The sequence below is a fragment of the Narcine bancroftii genome, chromosome 2, assembly GCF_036971445.1.
Source record: "Narcine bancroftii isolate sNarBan1 chromosome 2, sNarBan1.hap1, whole genome shotgun sequence".
Classification (NCBI taxonomy): domain Eukaryota; kingdom Metazoa; phylum Chordata; class Chondrichthyes; order Torpediniformes; family Narcinidae; genus Narcine; species Narcine bancroftii.
Genome location: NC_091470.1, coordinates 52,135,706 through 52,159,738, shown reverse-complemented (window position 1 = coordinate 52,159,738; position 24,033 = coordinate 52,135,706). Strand labels below are relative to the sequence as shown.

General features: G+C 39.0%; 1 protein-coding gene and 1 long non-coding RNA gene across 8 annotated transcripts in view; one reads left to right on the top strand and one right to left on the bottom strand.

Moving 5' to 3' along the window:
* stxbp6 (syntaxin binding protein 6 (amisyn)) overlaps window positions 1-24,033 on the top strand; it is a 314,531-nt gene that overhangs the window by 119,544 nt on the left and 170,954 nt on the right. The window lies entirely within an intron of this gene.
* Window positions 16,098-18,540, bottom strand: LOC138752337 (uncharacterized). The gene is made up of 2 exons (XR_011350536.1): window positions 18,384-18,540; window positions 16,098-16,221 (listed from the first exon to the last, which is right to left on the bottom strand). It is a non-coding gene; the product is annotated as an uncharacterized lncRNA (long non-coding RNA).

Below are 24,033 nucleotides of genomic sequence, written 5' to 3'. Positions count from 1 at the left end.
AGGGTGATAGATGAGGTGCCAATGAAGATCTATCCTGGATGCTGTTGACATTCTTGAGTATTGTTGGAATACAGTAAAGTCCTAAAATCTGGCCTGCTCAGGGATTGGGTGAGTCTGGATTTTCAGACAATGCTTTTAAAATTCAAATTTAAGGAGGAATAAAGAGGGGGGCGTGGCAAGATGTCGTAGGGAGCGGACGTGCCTTCCCGGTCTCCCCCAGGCAGTTATATAAATACCCGTTTTAAGAATATTTCTTTTCTGTTAAAAGTCTTTGTTTTGTTTATCCATTTTTTTAGTTTAAAATGGCAACAAAGATTAAGAAAAATAGAGTTCAAATACAGAACAAAACTACACTCTCTGACTTTGGAAGAAACTCGGCCTACTTGCCCAGACAGAACCACGGAGTCAAGGCTGGAATCTTCTTAAGAACGGAGCTCATTAATTGGACTGTCGGATAAGCTGGCCTTGGACACCCCTCTGAAAGATGGTGATGAATATTGATTTGAAATGTTTTATGAAGATAAATTGCAGTAATTGGCATTGGTTGCCCGTGAGTTTTAAAAATGCAGATAACATTAAAGTTTATTAGTGATTTTTTTTGGATGGAATATCGGAAGGATGAACTTATTATCTATAAATACAGAACAAAATTACATTCTTTGACTTTGGAAGAAATTTGACCTATTTGCCCAGACAGAGCCGGAGTTGGTGCTGGAATTTTCTCAAGAACAGAACTTATTAATTTGAAAGATGGCGACGAATGTTGATTTGAAATATTTGAAATATTTTCTGAAGATAAACATATATATGGAACTCCTTGACCTGCAATAAGGTTTATCAGTGATTTTTTTTTTGGATGGAATATTGGAAGAGTGAATTTATTATCTGTGAGTATGTATACATTGCAAACAGATTTTAATAGTTTTGAAAAGGTTTTTTTTTAAACTAAACAACAAGATCAGTTTAATATTGAGAAAATTGGTAAAAACGGAAACTTTATTAAATTTGGAAACTCAGTAGAAAGAAACTATGAACAAGATTGATGATTTATAAAATTAAAGTCGAAGGAGCAATGTCCAAGAAGAGTTAAAAATTTTGAATAAGTTTTTCTTGAAAATAAACAATAATTTCAACTTAACATTGAGAAGATTGACAAAGTGGAAAATTTGATATTAAATTGGGAAACATAGAAGAAAGAACTTATGAATAACATTGATGCTTTAGAAGATCAAGACCGAAGGAATTATGTTCAAGAAAATTTTAAAAAGATTTGAAAAAACTTTTTTTGAAAGTAAGCTACAAATTCAACTTGAGACTGAGAAGAATGGAAGATTCGGTGTTGAACTGGGATGTTCAGAGGTGTTTTAATTCAGTGGATGAAATTCAGGAAGACTTGAAAAAAAAATTTTAAAAAAAAGCTTTTATTGATTGTAAACAATGTTTAACTCAGTGTTGGGAGGGTGGAAAGGGTGCAAAATTTAATATCAAGTTTGGATTTTCAAAAAAAAGAGTTTATGAATAAGATTGGTTAAATTGATGGACCGGGGTTTTACGGATATAAGAAATGATGATTTTTCGGTTTATACGTGTATTTTGTATGCCTGTGGGGGGGGGAGGGGGTGGGACTTCTGCTCCCGAAAGTCATATGCCACTTGTGGTTTATACCACACCCATTTGGATTTTTGGGAATTAACCACCACAAGGTGGTTTCGTAAGGGGTTAGGGGAGGTGGGGGGGGGGTGAAAATTTGAAAATTTTTTAGTATCTATTATGTAATATTATATTAAGTCAATTTGAAATGAATGTATGGAGATACTATAAATAAATTAAAAAAAAAATAAGGAGGAATAAAGAGATGAACAGGTAAATTTTGATAGTTTGGTCATTAGCAAATACAGCATGCTTAATTTATAAAAACGAGCAGTTTTAAAGTAAAATAAAGTTAACACTTGACAAAAATGTAAACAAATTTTTTTCACTAAAAAGAAGCATGCAATGCTTAAAATGGTTTTAAAAATGAACATTGTAAAAGTATGATATACAAATGAATTTCTTTGTGATAAGATTACCTGCATTAAGTGTGGATGCTTGTTGCCGCTGTGCATCTGCGGCACTTACTCATGTACACATGCTCATCGCCTTGTGCACAAATTGTTGGTTCCTTTACTTTGATGGCCTCTATGCAGTTCCCATGCTTGGAAATATTCTTGCTATATCCATATTTTCAGAACCTTTCATGATTTTCAAAATCTGATTGCCTCATTCCTCAGACTTTCTTTGAAAGGAAAGGGTGATGTTATCTCTCACTTTTTAAAACTATACTCCCACTCAGCCTCACTGCTCGACCATGACCTTTGATGCCCTGGATAATAAAGAACCTATCAATCTCTGGCTTTACACCCAATGGCCTAGCCTCCATTCAGCCTTCCATCCTGAATTTGGGCCCTCTTGTCCTAGACTCTCCCACTTTGGGAAACAACCTTTCAACGTTGACTCTGTCCATGCCTTTCAACATTTGAAATGTTTCAATGAGATTCCCTCCTCATTCTCCTAAATTTCAAAGAGTACAAGCCAAAAACTGTCAAATGCTCCTCATGTGACTGTAGTGTGCACCCTATGCAAACTGTGGCTCTTTCTGGGCACTGTATTTGCCTTGCTCCAGAGGCTTCTGCAGGAAATAAACGACCCTTGCTGCCGTGTCCTGGTCACTACATAGTAGTGTCATCAGCATTGATCTGTCTAAAGTGGAACTGGGCCTTGCCTGTTCGAACCACACGTGTGGTTGCGACGCCCAGAACATTGGCAGCTTTAGCAAGACTGCATGGAGAGCTGCTTGGTCCTTCATCTTTGGTCCATCAGCTTCGGGTCCAACTGCTGAAGATGACAGGGTCACCAGTGTTGCAAGAGCACAATGTGAAGTGTGGAGTAAGAACGACACACATACACAGTCGAGTCAAGGTCAAAGACTGATTTATTGCTCTCCAGCTCTTTTTATATTCACTCCCTGCCTCTGATGAAAGGAGTGATGCCATCGCAGCACCAGCTTCAACTGGCCGGTGTTCCTGCCATTGCCTGCTGTTTCCCACCGTGAGGGAGTCACATGGGACGATGGTTGTTGGTCCCTGTGGGCCCTCGCAATTGTCGTGTTTCTGGCCATTTTGTGAGCCAGATCACAAGATGATTTGTGGGCTGCTACACTACAACCTTTTCATTCCTGGAATTATCTTTGTGAATCTCTTCTGAACCCTCTCCAAGGACAGCACACCTTTTCTTAATTGAGGAACCCAAAACTGCTCACAATACTCCAAGTGAGGTCTCATCAATGCCATGGAAAACCTCAACATCACTCCCCTGCTCTTGTACTCTAATCTTGAAATGAATGCCAGTATTACATTTGGCTTCTTCACCACCACCACAACATGCAAGTTTACCTTCAGGCTATCCTGCACAAGGACTCGCAGGTCCCTTTGGATCTGAGTATTTTTAGTTTGCTCTCCATTTCAAAAGCTGTCTGCTTGCTTATTTTTTTTCTACCAAAGTGCCTGACCATACACTTTCTGACCTTATATTTAATTTGCCACTTCTCTGCCCATTTCCCTCATGTCTGCAACATCTCTGTTTCCTCAACACTACCTGTTCCTCGACTTACCTTCATATCATCTGCAAACTTGGCCACCAAGTCATTCATTCCATGATTCAAATCCCTGTTAACTGGAATTCAAGCTATGAGTAGCCTCAAGCAACCCACAAAATAATGACCAAAAATAAATAGGTAAAAAATATTAATGTTTAAAATTGGCACCTCCTAAAAGTCAGTCCATCAATCATGCAACACATCATCTCAAGTAACCGGCAAGTTCACATATCTGGCACCTATCAATGCTGATAAGTACTGGATACCCGGGATTTTACTGTACAACATAAAAAAGAAGCACCATCACTGACCCCCATGGAGGACCACGAGCAACTGGGAACTAACCAGGATGTGATGTCTGTTTTATAACTCTGCTTCCAGCCAATCAGCCAATACTCCATGCCAGTATACCTCCTGTTATACCATGGACTTGCGAAATAGCCTCTTGTGCAGTACATTGTCAAAGGCCTTCTGAAAATTCAAATACACAAAATCCACTGCATTTTCTTTATTTAGCCTGCTTGTCACTTCATCCTTGACAATTGACTTCCAACATCTTCCCAACCACTGAAGTCAGGCTCACCCATCCAGAATTTTGTTTCTGTTTCCTCCCTCACTTCTTGAATAGTGGGGTGACATTTGTGATTTTCCAGTCTTTCAAGATCATGTGAGAATCTCTTTGATTCCTGAAAGATCATTACCAATGCCTCCACAATCTCTACTGCTACTTCGTTCAGAATTTGTAGGTGCAATCCATTTAGTCACCTTTCTGAGCACCTTTTCCCTTGAAATAGTAGCTGCACTCCCTTTCCTTCTCTGCTACACTTCAACATCTGGCACACTGTGAAGGTAGATGCAAAATACTCTGCCATCTCATTGCTACCCATTATTATCTTCTTTCACCTTTCTTTTATTCTTTATACACTTTGAAGTTTTTTGTATCCTTTTTGATATGCCCCCTCTTTTGCTTTGACATTGGTTTTGACTTGTCAGTAACAGTTGGGACTTCTTTCCATTTGAATATTTCCTCTAAATTGGTATCTATTTATCCTTCCACATTTGCAGAAACTCCATCAATTTCTGCTCTGCCATCTTCCCTTCTACTTTGGCCAGACCCTCTCTCATTGCCAGGGTAATTCTCTTTACTCCACTGAAATACAGACAGATATGACTTTAGTTTCTCCTTGTTAAATCTCAAATTGAACTCTATCATATTGTGATCACCGACCCCTAATTGTTCCTTTACTCTAACCTCTTAAATCAACTCTGGTGCACAACACAGCTTCCAATCCAGTGCAGCAGATTTCCGAGTGGGCTCATCAATAAGTTGTTCTAAAAATCCATTTGTAGGCTTTCTACAAATTCACTCTTGAGATCTTGCCCCAACCTTGTTTTCCTTATTCGACTTGCAAGTTTAAATCCTCCATGACTACCATAACATTTCCCTTCTAGCATGCCTTTTCTATTTGCTGTTGTAATTAGTTGTGCATACCTGTTTATAGTTCTGGATATAACTACCAACAGTGTACTTTTGCCATTACCTTTTCTTAACTCAACCCACAATCATTCTATATCTTCTGATCCTATGTCACCTCTTTCTAATGATTCAATGCTGTTCTTTATCAGCTCTGCTTAGCTGCCTATCCTTTTGATACACTGTGCATCCTTTGATATTTAGCCAGACTCTTGTAATGGCCACAACAACATACCTGCCAATGTGTAGCTGTTCTATAAGGTCATTCACTTTATTTTTCTGCTGCATGCATTTAAATACAAATCATTTAGCCCCTATATATGTTACTTTTGATTGTGTCCCTGTGGCATTGCAACTCATCCCTGTCAGCCTATCCTTCCATACAATCTCCCTCCCAACATGTCCCTACATATGCTCTAACTGCTTCTTTCTCTGCCTTTTCTTTTTGGTTCCCACCCACACATGACTCTAGTTTAACCTGCCCCTCTCCCAAAAAAAAGCATCAGCAAACCTTGCCAGGATTTTGGTTCCCCTCAAATTTGGATGCCCCATGTCTAACTTGTACAGGTCACCCCTTCTCCATGAAAGGTTTCAATGATCCAAGAGCTGGAAACCCTGCACCATCCCTTCAGCCACATGTGTCTACATGATCTTTCTGTTCAGACCTTCCCTAGCTTGTGGAGTAATTCAGAGCTGACCACCTTGGAGATCCTGATCTTCACCCTCCTTTCTAAGTCCCTGAACATACTTTGCAGGACCTCTACCCTACTCCTGCCTATGTCATTGGTACCACGACCACTGGGAGCTCATCCTCCTCCTTAAGACCATTGTACACCTACTTGGAGACATCCTGGACCAAAGCACCTGGGAGACAACACACAATTGGAGTCTCTTTTTCACCCACAGAATCTCCTATCTGTTCACCTAATGATCGAGTTCTGTTATGGCTATCGCTATACCTGACCATTCTTACCTTCTGAGGATCAGAGTTGACCTCCATGCTATTGGACTGGCTGCTGCCTGGTCCAGATAGGTAATCCCCCTCAGCAGTATCCAAAGGGATATATGTTCCTAAGAGGAATAGCTACAGGAGTATGCTGCTCTGGCTGCCTATTCCCTTTCCCTCTCTTGACTTTCACCATGCCACCATCCTTCTGCCTCCTAGGTGTGATTACATCCCTGTAACTCCTGTCTATCACCCCTTCAGCTTCCCAAATGATCTGGAGTTCAACAAACACCAGCTCCAATTCCCTAACGCATTGTAAGGAGCTGCATGAGGAGCATATTCCTGCCCTGGTTGCCATTCCCACTCTATTAAAAAGGAAAGCAGAAGAAAAACCTGTCCTTGCCTTGCCTCAGCTCTGACACCTGCTCTCTAAAGCCTCTCAAATCAAAGCCTCAAATTACCACTCCTACACTGGTCTGCACCACTATGGCCACTTTGCTTGAGCTTGCCTTCCTTTTATTGGCTTTAGCTGATTAACCAAAGGAGAAATTTAAACAAGCTCCTATTTCACTGCTTTGTAAACACTTTCCTCATTCACAGTCCTACTCGCGCAGTCCCCCAACAAGACTCGTGAAAAGTTCCTTTTCACACTCTTCTCCCTGAACTGACTGCGGAACTCTCTCTGAATCAATTAGTCTCTGCAGAAATGTTTGAAGTCATTGCTGCATGCAGGCATGAGTCCTTTATTTTGAGGAGTTATGAATAGATTTGAACTTGGATTAGAATGGAGTTGGACATCCCTGCAGGCCAGAATAAGGCTAAGTAATTGCAAAACCTTTAAGATTGACCATTAATTACCTTCTGGGAGCATTGTTGGCTCACAAAATTTTTAATTTTAACTGCACAACGCATTAAGATGCTGGAATCCTTGATATAACAGTGGTGTTTTTATGTTACAAGAATTTACTCACTTTTTTGGTACTGCAACATTAATTCCTTTTGTTGAAATGTCACTGTTCAATAAAACTATCATGGCACAATAGTAATTACACATTAAGATGAGGCTTATTGATTTAATCCAACAAAATGTCAAATGCTTCAGTAATGTCAAACCTTGTGTTTTACAAAATCATTATGTACTCTAGTGAACTTGCATTGTGGCCATTATTTTTCTCATTAAAAATGAATAGTGCCATCTGTTATAGATATTACAACAAGAAAGTGTTCATTTTTAGCAAACAATGGATTTACAGAATTCTTGGAAGCAACCGTCTTATCAGAATTGTTCATAAATCTCGTTTACTGATTAGTTAATGACGCATATTGGTTACTTAGCTTTATTTAAAACTTTAGATTTGAAAATTCAAAGCTTACTATGTACAAATTAATTGCTTTTGTAAGAAAGCTGGAGAATAGCATTTTAATCCTTTCCACCCATTTTGCATTTCAGTCTGTGTTGTAACTGTTTTCAGGAAACTATGACCCTCAGGGACGTTCTGCTGTGGCCAGCAACTGTCTGAATACGTAGGCTGGAGTGAAACACTATTGCTGAAGGTGTTGAGAATTGAACTCAAATGAATTGATTTCTTTTCCAGCTTTGAATTCTATTTATTCTTCTTTATCATCTACTTATAGCAAGTTGCACTAAGTCGTGATGATAAAATGTAGTGAGGATAAATCTGGATCTTTCACTATCAACCTATCTAAGATCCAGATGTGAGAGAGGGTCAACATTTTAAGTGCCAAAACTGAGAGGAATCTCATGATCTGCTTCAGGTGTGGTCACACATAGGCCAAACCTTCATTTAGACATTTCCCGTACATTGTAATGTGTTCAACTGAATTTTACAAAGCGTTATTCCATCTGTAACAAGCCTTTGCAAAAATGTGCACAAATTTACTGAATTCCAGGTTTGTATGCTTTATAAATAACTGCTGTGTAAAATATTTATGTCCATCTATTTATATTGCTCTTGTAACAAAATATAAAACCTGTTACTTTAAGCATTACTGGAATAATTGCTCCATAAAGTTGTTCAGGGCGGCAGAGTTGGCATAGCGGTTAGCGCAATACCTTTACAGTGGCAGTGATTGGGATCAGGGTTCAAATTTCGTACTATCTATAAGGAGCTTGTGTGTTCTCCCCATGTCTGCATGGGTTTTCTCCGGGGGCTCTGGTTTCCTCCCACTCTTCAAAACCTACTGGGGTTGTAGGTTAATTGGGTGTAAATTGGGTGGCACAGGCTCATGGGCCGAAATGGTCTGTTACTGTGGTGCATGTCAAAATTTAATTTTTAAAACTTAATTTAAATTTAATTTGAAAGTTAATTTAAAATCTGAATTTCAAAGCCTTATTGATGTAGATTTGGGAGTAACGGGAGAAAAAAAAAAAGATTTTTGAATGGCTTCTGTGCAAATCGCCATAGCATGGTTGAAAGTTACAGAAAGAGCACTCTCATGTTGCAATCACACAGTGTTTGAACTCATTAATCATTCAACTTCGAGAGAGGGGCAACATTTGACTTCTTGGGAAATACAGCAGGAGTCAATAGGAGAGCATTTTGGACCAGTGATCATAACTTCATTCATTTTAAGATGGTTATGGAAAAATATGACACTGGTCTCCATGTTAATGTCTTAAATTGGGGTAGAACAAATTTTGATGGTGTGAGACAGGAACTTAAAAGATAGATTGGGAGAGATTGTTTGCAGGTAAAGGAGCATCTGCAAGTGGGAGGCATTTAAAAGATAGTTTGGGAAAGATTCAGGAATGCACATTTCTATTGGTATGAAGAGCAAGGCTAGCAAGATAAGGGATTCCTGGATTACTGGAGATACTGAGGATCTGTTCATTTTTCCCTCTCCAATAACCATTCCAAGTTTGATGAAAGATGAAGGCTCAACATTGTTCTCAGTGTAGTAGTGTCACCATAAAATGTGAAACCAAACTGCAGCAAGTTTCCAAGAGTTCATATCAGGGTCATTTGGACTTGGCTCAAAACAAACCATAAAATTACAGGATCTTTGCTACTGTTTTAGTTGGGCAGTTTCCTCCCTGGTGTCTGTTCTGTTCCACTTCAAAATGGTTCTAGGTTCAACATTTTTAATGTTCTGTGGCCTCGTTGTAAATCTTGAAGTAAAGCAAATCGCCTTGGACTAAATAATTAATTTTCAATTTGTCACAGTTAATGAAATGTATGTTACTCAGTGGTTGTACATCTTGAATTCTTGCTGACTTGCCATTCAGCAGCTGATTATGAGGAATATCTAACTGGACACTGCATAATAGTACTGATAAAGTGTGGTACATGCATAACATCATGTGGAGATATTTGGATTCCATGAATTGTTCAACAGCTGACCTTCGATATTTGATATGGTTGAATCTTTTTAGTTTTCTTGAAAATTTAGATGAGGCTTTCGATTTTGAAAAACAAAATAGTTTTTTTGAGCACAGGATTTCAGCTGTGGAACAATACTATCAGTGTTCTGTGATTAGGAAGGGATTGCTTAAGGTGATATGTGAGTGGGAAGAGAAGGTTGAGAATCACTGCTCTAGACTCGATTGTTACTGAAATATTTTGCTTGAGAAATATTGTCATTGGCCCATTTCCTTTGGAGTTATGAAACCATGCACATAACAAGTCAATTAGGTATGATTAAAAATTTTTCTTTCCACCCACACACTGACCTTAAGCAATCCTTACTAATCACAGAGCTCCTGTGGCATAGGGATTACTTAAACTGTATGTGAACGGAAAGAAAAAGGTTGAGAACTACTGCTTTAGCAGGTGACTGCAAATTATCCCTTTAATATGCAAGTGACCCAAAAAAAATCAGGAATAGAAAATTGTATATGAGGTGAATTGCAGGCTTTGCTTGGAACCACAATAAGCTCAATGGGCCAATTAACCATCTTCTGTGACATAATAAGTAATCACTGTTACACTTTTACAAAAAGAATTGAATGCAGGGAAAAGGAAGCAGTACCCCAGTTGTGTTGAATCTTGGTGAAACTTCGAGTATTTGTCATGGATTTGGTGTCGTTTTCTGAGAAATATAACAGATAAACTACTCTGGCTCCTGAGGAAGGACAATTTGCTATTCTGTTACATATAAGGCAACAGCAATAAAAACTAGCCCAGACGACGTTGTATTTAAAATAATCATCGTCATTCAGGTGTCTTGCCGTTTGGGTAGGTGATCGTGTCTCTCCATCCGTCACGATCTCTGACCTCTGAATTGTAGTTGTTGCTGGTCCTTCAGTGAAGGCTCCATCTTTGAGCTGAGACCATAGTCGATGTTGATTATACAAGTGAAAAATACTGAAGTGGCTTCCTGTTGCCACCTTCAGTTGCAGTTTCCCTTCTGGATGGGGAACACCACCATTTTTTTTAAAATATTTTATTTTTGTTTTTTTTATAAATATTCCATTTATAACTTTTTCTTACAAAGCACAACAATCCCTTCCCTCCCACCCCCTTCACAGTATAAATCTGTCAGGGCTTGCAGTTGGGGTTAAAAAAGAAAAATCTCCATTGGGGAGGTCACATCTTTTTATAATACCACCTTTAGCTATTTATTTATTTATCTTTGGGCCCCTATATAATCCAAAATACAGTTGCCTTATTTTTATAAATGTCATATCTGTTCTTTAGATTGTATGTGATTTTTTTTTTCCCACAGGTATACAACTGTTCATCTCAGTCTTCATTCGTGCTATCTGTAGAGGGGAGTCAGATTTCCAAGTAATCAAATTTCTTAGCCACAGCTAAAGCTATTTTAACAAATGAAATTTGGAATTTAATTTATTAATTATTTCAATAAAGTTGGCCAAAAGATAAAGTTCTGATTCAGCCACAATAGCCACCCCTGATATCCTTGTTATTATGTCAACAATATCCTGCCAGAAAGGTCTCACCTTCATATATGACCACTTAGCATGTACAAACATTCCTATTTCTACTCCACATCGCTGATATTTCTTGTTTTGATTTATATAATTTCTGTGGTGTGAGGTATAATTGGTGCAGAAAATTATATTGTACGAATCCATATCTTGCATTTATAATGACATTATGCTATCCAAACACCAATCATACCAGGATCTTTCCATTATTGCAACTCCTAAATCCGACTTCCATCTCTCTCTCTCAATCTCTAAACCTGGTTTTACACTTTCATTTTGGAAAGTAAAGTACATCTTAGATATAAATTTAGGTCTGTTCGCCAGCCAAGTTTGGTCCCCATATTTCTCTTGTTATGAACCATGTGTAACAAGTAACAATAGACAATGAACCAGGCTGTGTTTAATTAAACCACTAATTTTATTTCTTACTCTTAACACTAAATCTATCCCCAGCTATCCACAGGTGTCATGTGTGTGTGTGAGATATATACCCAAACCATTACAGTCCAGGTCAAAATCTGGAAAGTTACTTCAAAGTTCAGTCTTTTAAACTCAGTGTTGAAGCATAGGCCTTTGAAATTTGATGCCCAGATTTAATGTTGAACTGATGGGAAGACTGGAGTTGTGGCTGCTACAGACTCACCAATTCTTCTTGCATTGCCTTTAACAAAATGTCCATCCACACGAGCTGTGGTCATAACACACCTGGTACTTTTGTAGGCAAGATTCGAAATGGGGGTGGGTCTCAAAGATACTTCCAAGACCCTGGCACCGGTCTCTCCAAGAAAATTCACTGCTAGTCACACTTAAAATGAAGCAGTCTCTCCAAGTGACCTCCACTGTTAGTCACAATCAAAATGAAGCACTTTGTTTCCCAAAAAGATCCTCCTCGAAAAGGTCCAGTCATTCACAGAGAAAGCTTTGCTCTGAATTCCATTAAAATGGTTGGCCACAAGAAATGCTTCAAAAAGCTGTTTTCTCTTCAGCAGTCAGAATGGTTGTCCCTTTGTAAAATCACAATGTCTTGGCAAATGTATTGAATTCTGGAACAGACTGTGTCAAGCCCTCCCTCAGTTCCTCCAATATATTGAATTATTGCTGGGCTGACTTTTGTTTGTGTAAAATGTTAATTGTTAACTGTAACTATTCAGTCCCTCTTTTCTATAATATCCCTTACAGTGATTATTCCATTTTACGAAAAGTGGAGCTCATAATACTCTTAAAAATGATCTAAAATCGAGAAAGCAACAGAATGTCCCATTAGCCACTCCATACTTATTTTTTAATTGTTTAAAAGACATGAGATCTTTCCATATAACAATCATCAACATATCTTATTCCTTTGTCATACCATGAATTCAATATTTTGTTACCTATATTCATAGGCAGTAGTACATTTTCACATAATGCTTTTTCTGCAGTACATTCATTTATTTCTTGCCATATTCTAATTGTGTATTTATTGGATTATCTGGGGTTTTTTGTTGTTGACTTAACATTCCACTTGTAAATAAAGTCCTTCATTGTTTCCTCTTTTATGGAATTCAGTCCCGTTTGAATCCATGAAAGGGAACTATTTTCTTCAAAGGTAGAAATCTTGCTTCTGCTGATAAATAATACTTGTTAAAATCCATGAGTCCACGTCCACTCAGTTTATAGTCCCATGTTAACTTTTCCAGTGCAATTCTTGGTACTTTGTTATTCTAATGGAATTGTCTTATACAATTATATGTTAATTTAAATCAATTTTTAGTTAGTACAATAGGCAATGATTGAAAGAGATACGGTAGTCTTGGTATTACCTTCATTTTTATACAATTTACCCTTCCTATTAATTTAATCACCAGATCCTTCCATTTCTGTAGATTTTTTCTAGTAGAGGGGTATAGTTAAGCTTATATAAATTCTGTAAATGATTATCTGTCATTAATTCTAAGTATTTAATTCCTTCTTTATTCAATTTAAATCTACTACTGGTATCTTTCATAATCAAAGTTCTGCAATGGCATTTTCTCACTTTTATCCATATTTATTTCATATTTTGATATTCTATATTTTTCTAACATTCAGCTGGATCAGACATGTATAATAGCATATCATCTGCAAATAAACTAATTATGTTCTTCAACTTTGAAGCCCTTAGTATCCAGATTGCATATAATCTCCACCAGAGGTTCAATAGCTTGTAAAAGAAGCATCTAAATCATCTTTTTCTTTCTTTTCTAGTTTAGAAAGTAAATTTTTCCATCTTGTTTTCACCTCCTACTAATTCTGATTTATATAGTTTCATATAGTATTGTCTAAATACATTATTTATTTCTTTTTGATTATATATTATAGTAGCAGCTTTTGTTTCCCTTTTATTTATCTTTCTGGATGATGCTTCTGGTGTAACCTGCCAAGATAACAATTTATGTGCTTGTTCTCTTAGTTCATAATGTTTTAGTTTTTAATATCACCTTTTTCCACTCTGTATGTTTGTAGTGTATTATATTGTAACTTTTTGTTCTCTAATACATGTACACGATCCTTTATTCGGACATCTAAAATCCGGAAAGCTCTAAAATCCGGCAAGTTGGGAGAGAGGTGGCAGCGCGAGTCAGGCGGGCGAGGGGGGGGAGACCGGCAGTACGAGTCAAGGGACTGATAGCGTGAGCCGTCTGGGGGTGTGGGCGGAGATGGCAGGGCAACTGGAAGGGGGTGGGATACGGCAGCACAATTTGGGTGGGCTTAAATCTGGCTTTCTGAAATCTGAAAAAATCCGAAAATCGGAACACCCTGTTCCCCAAGGGTTCCGGATAAAGGATCATGTACCTGTATTCTATATTTTTCTTGTGTTCCTGACATCTGATATTCTTTTTCCAATTTTGTTATATCCTTCTCTAAACCTTCTAAGTCTCTGACACATTCTATCTTCAGATTTTTAGTGTAAGAATTAATTTGTCCCCTCAAATAAGCTTTAAACTTATCCCATATTAAAATCTGTTGTCAGTGGAAGGAAGATTGTTTTTACAAAATATTTCTGTCTCTTAATAAATTCACAAAAATCCTTCCTTTTTAATAATGCAGCATTAAGGTGCCATTTGTACATACTTTCTTGATTTTTACATTATCGCGATAGTTAATGTTAATGACAAGTGGTTTGATAAAAGTCTTGCCAAATACTCCTTTTTTACTACTTCAACAGACATTTCAGTCCTTGTATGTGAAACATGTATCCTTGAGTAGGTTTGAGTGACCTCCATATAAATCCTTCATAAATGATGTCGTTTTTGCAGTTTTCACCCTTGGTATTTTTCTCACTGATTTGTCCAATATTGGAACTAAACAAAAATTGAAATCTCTTCCAATCAATATATTTTGCTTTCTCCCTGCAGTTTTGAAAAAGATGCCCTTCATAAAGACTTACTCATAATTTGGGGCATAAATGTTCACAAACGTCCATGATTCCGCATCAATTTTGCTCTATGCCATTACAAATCTTCCCGCTTAATCAGTTAATGTCTCTTCTATAATTATTGTTATATTTTTATTAAAATCGCTACACCTCTTGCTTTTGATCCAAATGAAGACAATATTACCCATCCTCGTTTTAATTTTTCATGTTCCAATTTGGTAAGATGTATTTCATGTAAAAAAGACTATATCTGCCTTTAATTTTTTTTTTAGGTTTGCCATGACCCATTTTCTTGTCAACAGCTTGTTAATGTCATTAACATTAAAACTAATACATTTTAATGTTATATCCATAATCTTCTTTCAAAACAATTTTTTAACAGTAAAATCTCTTTGACTCTTTAAATAATAATGTGATCCTTCCCATTTAAGAAAAACACACAATGTCCCTGCCCCAATGGTGACATAAACGTAAAGCCACAAAAACCCGTGAAAAAAGCCCATGGTACTCCTCTCCAGGGGCCATTCTCCCCCTTATACTGGAGTCCACCCTGCTACCACTTTTCTCAAATTTTTTGCTTTACTGAATTCTCAGTGACCATTTCTATACACTTTAAACAATCCGGTACCGCATGGATGGCAGTCTCTTCAATCTGAGGCGCCTGCAAGCTCACACCAAGACACAAGAGAAACTTGTCCGTGAACTACTCTTTGCAGACGATGCCACTTTAGTTGCCCATTCAGAGCCAGCTCTTCAGCGCTTGACGTCCTGCTTTGCGGAAACTGCCAAAATGTTTGGCCTGGAAGTCAGCCTGAAGAAAACTGAGGTCCTCCATCAGCCAGCTCCCCACCATGACTACCAGCCCCCCCACATCTCCATCGGGCACACAAAACTCAAAACGGTCAACCAGTTTACCTATCTTGGCTGCACCATTTCATCAGATGCAAGGATCGACAATGAGATAGACAACAGACTCGCCAAGGCAAATAGCGCCTTTGGAAGACTACACAAAAGAGTCTGGAAAAACAACCAACTGAAAAACCTCACAAAGATAAGCGTATACAGAGCCGTTGTCATACCCACACTCCTGTTCGGCTCCGAATCATGGGTCCTCTATCGGCACCACCTACGGCTCCTAGAACGCTTCCACCATCGTTGTCTCCGCTCCATCCTCAACATCCATTGGAGCGCTTTCATCCCTAACATCGAAGTACTCGAGATGGCAGAGGTCGACAGCATCGAGTCCACGCTGCTGAAGATCCAGCTGCGCTGGATGGGTCACGTCTCCAGAATGGAGGACCATCGCCTTCCCAAGATCGTGTTATATGGCGAGCTCTCCACTGGCCACCGTGACAGAGGTGCACCAAAGAAAAGGTACAAGGACTGCCTAAAGAAATCTCTTGGTGCCTGCCACATTGTCCACCGCCAGTGGGCTGATAACGCATCAAACCGTGCATCTTGGCGCCTCACAGTTTGGCGGGCAGCAACCTCCTTTGAAGAAGATTGCAGAGCCCACCTCACTGACAAAAGGCAAAGGAGGAAAAACCCAACACCCAACCCCAACCAACCAATTTTCCCCTGCAACCGCTGCAACCGTGTCTGCCTGTCCCGCATCGGACTTGTCAGGCACAAACGAGCCTGCAGCTGACGTGGACTTTTTACCCCCTCCATAAATCTTCGTCCGCGAAGCCAAGCCAAAGAAACAATACAAGACAAATTAACAAAAATAACAAAATACAATTTTTACTACTTTTACTTAGTTCCATTATAAATACTTTCACAATCTTCTCCCTTGATAAACGTGATTTTTTTTTTTTACAAACTTCGCAGAAAGTCTTTGTTGTTCAAGTTCGTGTGAGTCCTGCAGGTTAAGAACCAGACCAAAGTTGAGGTACACAGCACAAGTTTATTTCGGGGATGCAAATGGGACAACAGGGTCAATAAGCTAGGCAAACCTATGCACACATAGATACACAATGCGCAAGGGGTAAATGTGCACTTCGGATAACGAGGGAGGAACCAAAGAAGACTGGGATAAAGTACATGAACACACACATTCAACAGTCAGGATCAAGGTGATACTACGTGCCCCCACCCCTTGACTGGTATGGACACGGCTCTTGCTACCTAACTTCGGAACTCACCCCAACTCAGTGTGAAAGGTGCTACTTGCGTGCCACAAGGAGTCCAAAAGAGGCAGAACAAAGAGACACATGGTCCTTTATAGTTCTGCAAGCAGTATTGGGGGTCAATCACTCAGGGCAGGCTGAGCCTGTTGGCTGCTGTGGGTAATGGTGCGAAGCCAAGTGCAGGGGCTCAGCAGGGGTCAACTGAGGTGATTCACCTGGGCAAATTGGGTGAAGGTCAGCGCTGAGTATGGGCAGGCTGCCAAGACTGCAGCACCTGGTGATTTAGGTGGGCCAATTGCAAGGGTAACCTCGATAGCTTGGGGTGAGTCTTTGACCTTGATTGGCAGGTAGTGTGTTCTATGAACAGGAGCACAGCAGCGCTACCAGGTGGCAGACGCTGCCTGTGCATTACAGTCTTACACCTTGTTCTTGGTCTTGAAAAATTACCGGTTCTCTTCCACTACTTTGACCCTCAAAGTTGCAGAATATATCATTGAGCATTTCAAGTTTTTAGCACAGTTGTCTTTTCACATCTTCAAATTCTTTTGTTTAATTAAGGTTGGGCTAAAGTCTTGAAAAAATAGTATCTTTTTATGATGAACCTCGGGCGGGCCATTATTCTGGTTAAAGTAATCATATGCTGCTTCCAGAATTATCTCCTGTTCTTGATAGCTTAAAAAGTCTCATTAGAACTGGTAGTGGTCTCTGATCACCGGCTCTTCTGGATCCGAGTGTTCGGTATTCGATATGTAATTTTTCTCCAAATTTGTGGGATCTATTTTTGAAAAAAGTTCACTGGGTCACTTCCCTCGATTCCTTCCTTTATTCCAATTATTTAGACACTATTCCACCGACTAACGTTTTCCATATTATCAATTTTGTCCATCAACCCTTGTTTATCCGACTCCCATTCTTTGGGTTTTTTTTCCAAAGGTTTACATGCATTTTCATCAATTCAAACTCTGTTCGACCCATTCTCTCCATCAGATCTTCAACAATCTATTTTGATCATTTTCTCCATCATAACTCTCATCACCATTTCAACACACAAATCGGTTACTCAAATTCTCCATTTTGCCTTGATGATGCTCAATTCTTGACCTGGTTCTGTCAGTCCCATTGCCATTTTTGCACTTCCCCCTTTCAGATTTTCACCTTATGTTCCCAGTTGAATAGGAGCTTCTTAAGTCTTTATTCTTGGCTGCCTTAGATTCTTCATACTCCAACTTATCCATTTTTGATGAAGAAAATCTTGATTTTCAAGTTTTGACCATCTATTTAGTGCTCTCACAGAGAGCACACAGGCAAAGCACGTCTATCCAAGTCCTTCACATGGCCACACCCACATAACCTTGGCCATTGATCAGCAGATTCATTTGACCAGCGTTTTTAGTTTTACAATCATAAATTCCAATTTGTAGAATCTGTTTGTAAAAAATCATCCACCATCTGCAATCCATGGCTTCATGTGACCCTGATTGGGAGGCTAAACAGGTACTACACCTCGCCCAAGAGAGGCCTGTAGGCTATCGGATGGAAGGAGCGCCTTGCCCCTCCTTTTACTGAGCAATTGTGCAGCAATTACACTGGTTTTAAAATAATATTTTTAATTATTAATCAACAATAATAAAACTCCTAATCTAATTAGCTAACTCATCTAAGCTTAACTAAATTTATTGACACTTATATAACTTAAACCTTGTTATGGACCATGGACTGACATCATAAAGGGTAGAATTCTGCTGAGAACTGTGTGTGACTTGGATCAAGCTATGCAGACAGAGGGCGAGAATGGATCGTTCAGAATGGCAGTAGGAGCAGCAGGATCAGCGCTGATTGGGTTTTGAGCTGAATTTAAGGTCTCAAAAGTATATCCGGCATATAAGTGGATTACCTTTTTTTTAGCTTTTTTGGGTGTCACGGCTCAACTTGTACGGCAAAATCATTCCCTCCTCTTCGGTCCAACAGGAGGGAATGATTCTCCTTTATCTTTGGTTCAGAGTCGTGCCATTTCTTTTGTCTCTCTTTTGGTGAGGAGTGTGATTTTTATTTAAATGGAAGGATGATGACCTGCCTACTCATGATAGTGGTTGTGTGACATCATTTCCTGTTTAAATGGAAAAGATTTGTTATTCAATTAAATACTTCAGATATAAGATTCTAGAAGTTAGGGGGGGTCATTTATTGACTCACTATTTTACTTTATAATTTTCCACGTTCCTTATTACATTTTTTGTACCTTTCTTTTCCTTTAATACTAGTCACATATAGCATCTGGAAACACAGTTAGGTAAGGGGTTTGAGTTATTCTCATCTACTATTTTATTTTTTTTTAATATTATTAGTTTTTTCTAAAAAGTATATACTATTTAAAATGAATTATGGATATGATTTACAATTTATGTATGTTGGTGATATCTTAGTTAATTTATGTAACTATCCATATCATATTGAATTATACTTTTTTGTATAAGTTCTTTATTAAAATCAATAAAAATATTTGAAAAAGAAAAAGAACGGTCAAAGAATTTATCTGAACCGTCTACATTTTTTCCCTGGTTCTACCCAGTGCAAAGGCAAATTCAAAACTGATTTGTTTATGTTAAATGTGCAGGAAGAAGACCTTGGCTACAAACTGTTACTATGGAGACATAATCATGGAATTTGCAAACATTTCTAGCTGCTTCCAAATACAATTCATTTTGACCCTTACACCCATTCCTCAACTCCACCCCTATAGCTTCTGTAGAGGTGCCCTCTGATCTGTCCTGCACTCACTCTCTTTAACAAATCTAAATGTTAACCTTGACCCTCCTTTTTCAGTTTTACATATATTGCTTGAGGGGTAAGGTTGATCCAACTGTTAACATTTCAGTTTTATCCTCATTGGGATTGTCATGCAGTAACTGTTTGGACTTGTCATGAGATTTAACACTTCCTGTTCAAAGTAATAACCAAAAAATGTTAAGCCTGCTCCAAATACCAAATATATTAAGCACTGGGTTAAAATTCCACTTTATTGAAATACAGTTTATCAATACTGTCTAAATTTGAAAAGGCATTAAGCTAACATTTTCACTTTGCTCCAAAAGCCAAGATTTCCCAATGGCTAACCATTTTAATTCCACCCCTTACTCCCACACAAACATGTTTGTCCATAGCCTTGTGCACTGCCAAACTGAGGCTACTTGCAAATTGGAGGTGTTCAACACCTCGTATTTCATCTGGGAACTCTACAAACAGACGGCATTAACATCAATTTTCCAGTTTCTTTTAGGTCCTTCCCCTGTCTCTTTACCCTATTCATCTGTCTCCTCTCGCCTCTCCACCCCCTTCCCTCTCCATTCTGAGTTACCCCTTTCGCTATCACTTTTTAGCTTTTTTCTCTTTTGCCCTCTGACCCATATCAACCTCTGACCTCTTGCAGGTTGGCCTGCACTCCTGCCCCTTCCCTGCTCTCCACTCCTCAGCCCACCTTTTTATTCAAACGCATGCTTGCTTTTTGCTCATTCCTTTTTGAAGGGCTCAGGCCTAAAATGTTGGTTACCCTTTATTTCCTATAGATGCTGCGAGACCTGCTGAATTTCCCAAGCATTATTGTTCACGGACTTAACATTTTCTCTTTAACAATAGGGCAATAATGCTTGCCATTTTGTATATGTACTGCAGCAATCTCTGGCAAGTTATGATTGTTTTTCAGTCTGGCCTGTTCAGTCATTGCATTGATCTTGCTCTCTGCTTCATCTTTCGAATACTGTGAACTTGCCTTATTTGCATGGCAGATCAAAATGAAGCCTTTCATCTAATAAGTTAATAATGTAACTACCATATTTGTGACTGCTGGTTAATTTTATTGAACATGTAATGGTTAAAATTGTGGATTGGGTTTCGATATCTTAAAAATACAACATTTCTGAAAGAAACCTGCTCTCTCTTCATCCTTTTTCTGGCATTTTTTGCTCCAACCAATCTTAATTTCTTTGTATTCATTCTCTTTCTCTGTCCTTCCCTGAGCCTTTTCCAGATGAGGCTCATATCACTGAGTTACAAGTTTAACAGTTTTGAAAGCAATTGTGTTTTTTTAGCTGAATGCTGCAGGGACAAATCTAACAAACACCAAACAGATGCTGTGTTGGAGAAAAATCTGACCCAAGGTTGCTGTCTCAGAAACAACCAAAGACGTTTAGGATCCTTGAAATTTGAATCCAATTTGAAACTCAGCTTAGTTCATTGTTGATTAAAAGGTAAAGGTTCCATTATTGTCACATAATACTACATTTAGAATATGCGTTCTTACAGAGGTGTTCATTGATACCTTTGATATCTCACTCCAGCAGGGCATGGTACCTACCTGTTTCAAATAGGCCTCAATCATACCCAAGAAGAGTGTAGTAACCTGCCTTAACAACTATCAACTAGTAGCACTTACATCATCAGTAATGAAGTGTTTTAAAAGGCTGGTGATAAAGCATATCATTTCCAGTTTGAGTGGTGACATAGATCTATTCCAGTTTGCCTATCATGGCAACAGATCTACAACAGATGCCATCTCACTATCCCTACATAAAGCCCTGGAATATCTGGGCATCAAAGCTGCATACATCTGGGATGCTCTTTATTGACTACAGTTCGGCATTTAGCACCATCAACCCCTCACAACTGATTAGCAAACTCCAAGACCTGGGAGTTAACACCCAATTGCGTAATTGGATCATGCATTTCCTCAGCCCCCAGACCACATTCAGTGAAGATTGGTAAGAACTTCTCCACAATCTCCATCGGTACTGGAGCACTACAGCCCCCTGCACTACTCACTTTACACCTATGACTGTGTAGCTCAGTACGACAATAACACCATCTACAAATTTGCCAACAATATCAAAGTAGTGGATTGTATAAAGGAAGAGGATGAGTCTGCATACATGATAGAGGCATGGCTGAATGGCGCACCAACCTTGCACTCAATGCCACCAAAACTAAGGAGCAGTTTGTTGACTTCAGGAAAGCCAGATGTATATAATCCAGTGATCATTGGGGGATCAGAGGAGGTGAGGGTGAGCACATTTGGGTTCTTGGGGATCACTAACTTGGAGGATCTTTCCTGGACCCAACACACCAATGGCATTGTGAAGAAAGCACGATAGCACCTCTACTTTCTCAGGAGCTTGCAGAAGTTTGGTGTGACATCAGAAACCCTGGCAAATTTCTACAGATGTGTGGTGAAAAGTGTGCTGAGTGGCTACATCAAGGTCTGGTATGGGAACACCAACACCCCTGAGTGTAAAGCCCTCCAAAAGGTAGTGAGCACAGCCCAGGACATTACAGGCAAAACCCTTCCCACTATTGGGTACATCTATAGGGAACACTATCATCGGAAAGCCACAGCAAACACCACTGCTGCCATCAGGAAAGAGGTATAGGTGCCTCAAGACTCGCACCACCAGGTTCAAGAACAGCTGCTACCCCTCCACCATCAGACTCCAACAACAAACTCAATCAGGAACTCATTTAAGGACTCTTACTTTTGCATTTTATTGATTTTCTTTGCTCTTGCTGTATTGCACAGCCAGTTTGTTAGTATTCGTTATCTGTTTACAGTTCTTTTGATTGTTTACATGTTCACACTGTGTGCAGTTAATTTTTGCACTAACAATTAGTGGTAATTCTGCCGCACCTGTAGGAAAAAGGAATCTCAGAGTTGTATGTGATATCATGTATGTACTCTGACAATAAACCTGAAATTCTTTAACTTTTGTATACTGTAAGTCAGACACTTGTCCAGCACACCTCACAGAAACCTACAGTATCTGGTTTTCCTAGTGGGTCTCTCCCCCCCCCAACTCCAAGGATCGACCAGGCCTGAGCCTGCTCATCTTTCGAGATCAGACAATCTCAGGTGTGTTCAGGCTATTAGGCTTCATTACATGTTGTTTGGTCTGATGATATAGGTCAAAAACTGTAGCACATGATGTAATAACATTTGCAAAGGACAGGAGGTGACACATGGTGAAAATTCCAGTGTTTGGTTCAGACCTGATATGATGACATTCATCAGAAGCATGTTTTTTCCCCCACAGAGGTTGCAAATATTGAGATGGGTATGTGCACATCAGGAGAGTCACATGGCTCCATCTAGTGGTGAGCTAGACAATAAATTTAACACAAGACGATAACATTTAAACATGATTTTCACCATTCTTCGTGAAGTTGTAAGCAATGTTCTCATTGGCATCAGCAGTGTTGATGTTGCTCATTTTGATTTATATTCATGTTTAATTCAGCCTATTTAGGCTGTGGTTCTTTTGACATCAAGTAAAACTAGAAACGGTGATATAGTTGAGATTTTTCACCTGCATGAAACGTCTCCCTTGCCCATAATTTTGATAAATGCTTCACTCCACTTGCATACGTTATCTCTCAATGTGGTGAGTGAAGTGCAGATTGACATTGGGTTGTATCAAAACTCTTGAGTTAGCTGGAGACGTGGCCTGGTGTTTGAGCATCTCACCCTAATCCACAATGGGAGCAACTCCACAGAGAGCGTGCATGTACTCTTGCAGCCTGGAATGTGCCAGTAGGCAGCATTCCCTCACTGACATCTCACTCTGCTGGAAGACAAGAAGTTTCAGGGGCCACATTATGGAGCTGACACTATAATGTACAAATCTGATACAAAAACTGAGGCTGGACGCAGCCAATGTGAGGGAAGGCTTTGTGGAGAAGGACCACAATTTAAGGCCTTTACCTCTACTGGGCATCAGAGGGGAGGGGGGGGGTGGCACTGAAATCGGTGGGGTTGGGGTTGTGGTAGTAACTTTTTCAAACAATTCAGCAGATATTATTGTACACTTCCTGTATAAATCCTGAGAACAGGCACTTTAGAACTATTATTAAACAGAGTTTTCATTTCCAGTTAAATATTCTCAAAATTTGCTTGTTGAAAAGGTCAATTCATAATACAATGTTTGAAACTACATTGTTCCATTATTAGTGAATTATGAGGATGACATTAAATCTAAATGAATTGTGCATTTGCACATAATTAATTACCAGAATTCTCGCAATGATGATTCTACCCAAATGATTATCTTGTGTTTTTAGTTGTCTGTCAGGCATAAGAAATTTAATTTGGCATTGTGTTCAGCACAAACATTGTGAGCTGCAGGGTCTGTTCCTGTGCTGCGTTGTTCAATGTTCTGTTAATGTGCAAGAGCTCTGTCCTTGTTGCACAGATCCCTGTTCGCTTTCAGCAACTTGGATTGGATTAATCATTTCAAATTATAATAACTTTAAACACTGAAGGTTGGTTGGAAATGAGAACAGGTCAGAATAAAATGAGGTTAATCAGGCTTAACCTTGTTGAGATCGAGATTGAGGATCGAGGCTTGAGAACAAGTACCATTAAAGGGAAAGAAGTGGCAGGCCAATATTTTTTGGTGCTGAGATTTGGTGCAAAGGGCTTGATGGCTGAGGAATGTTATTTGGTGTGAATATCAGTGGGTTTATAAAGAGGTTGAAAAGACGATGAAAAAACAATGAAAATT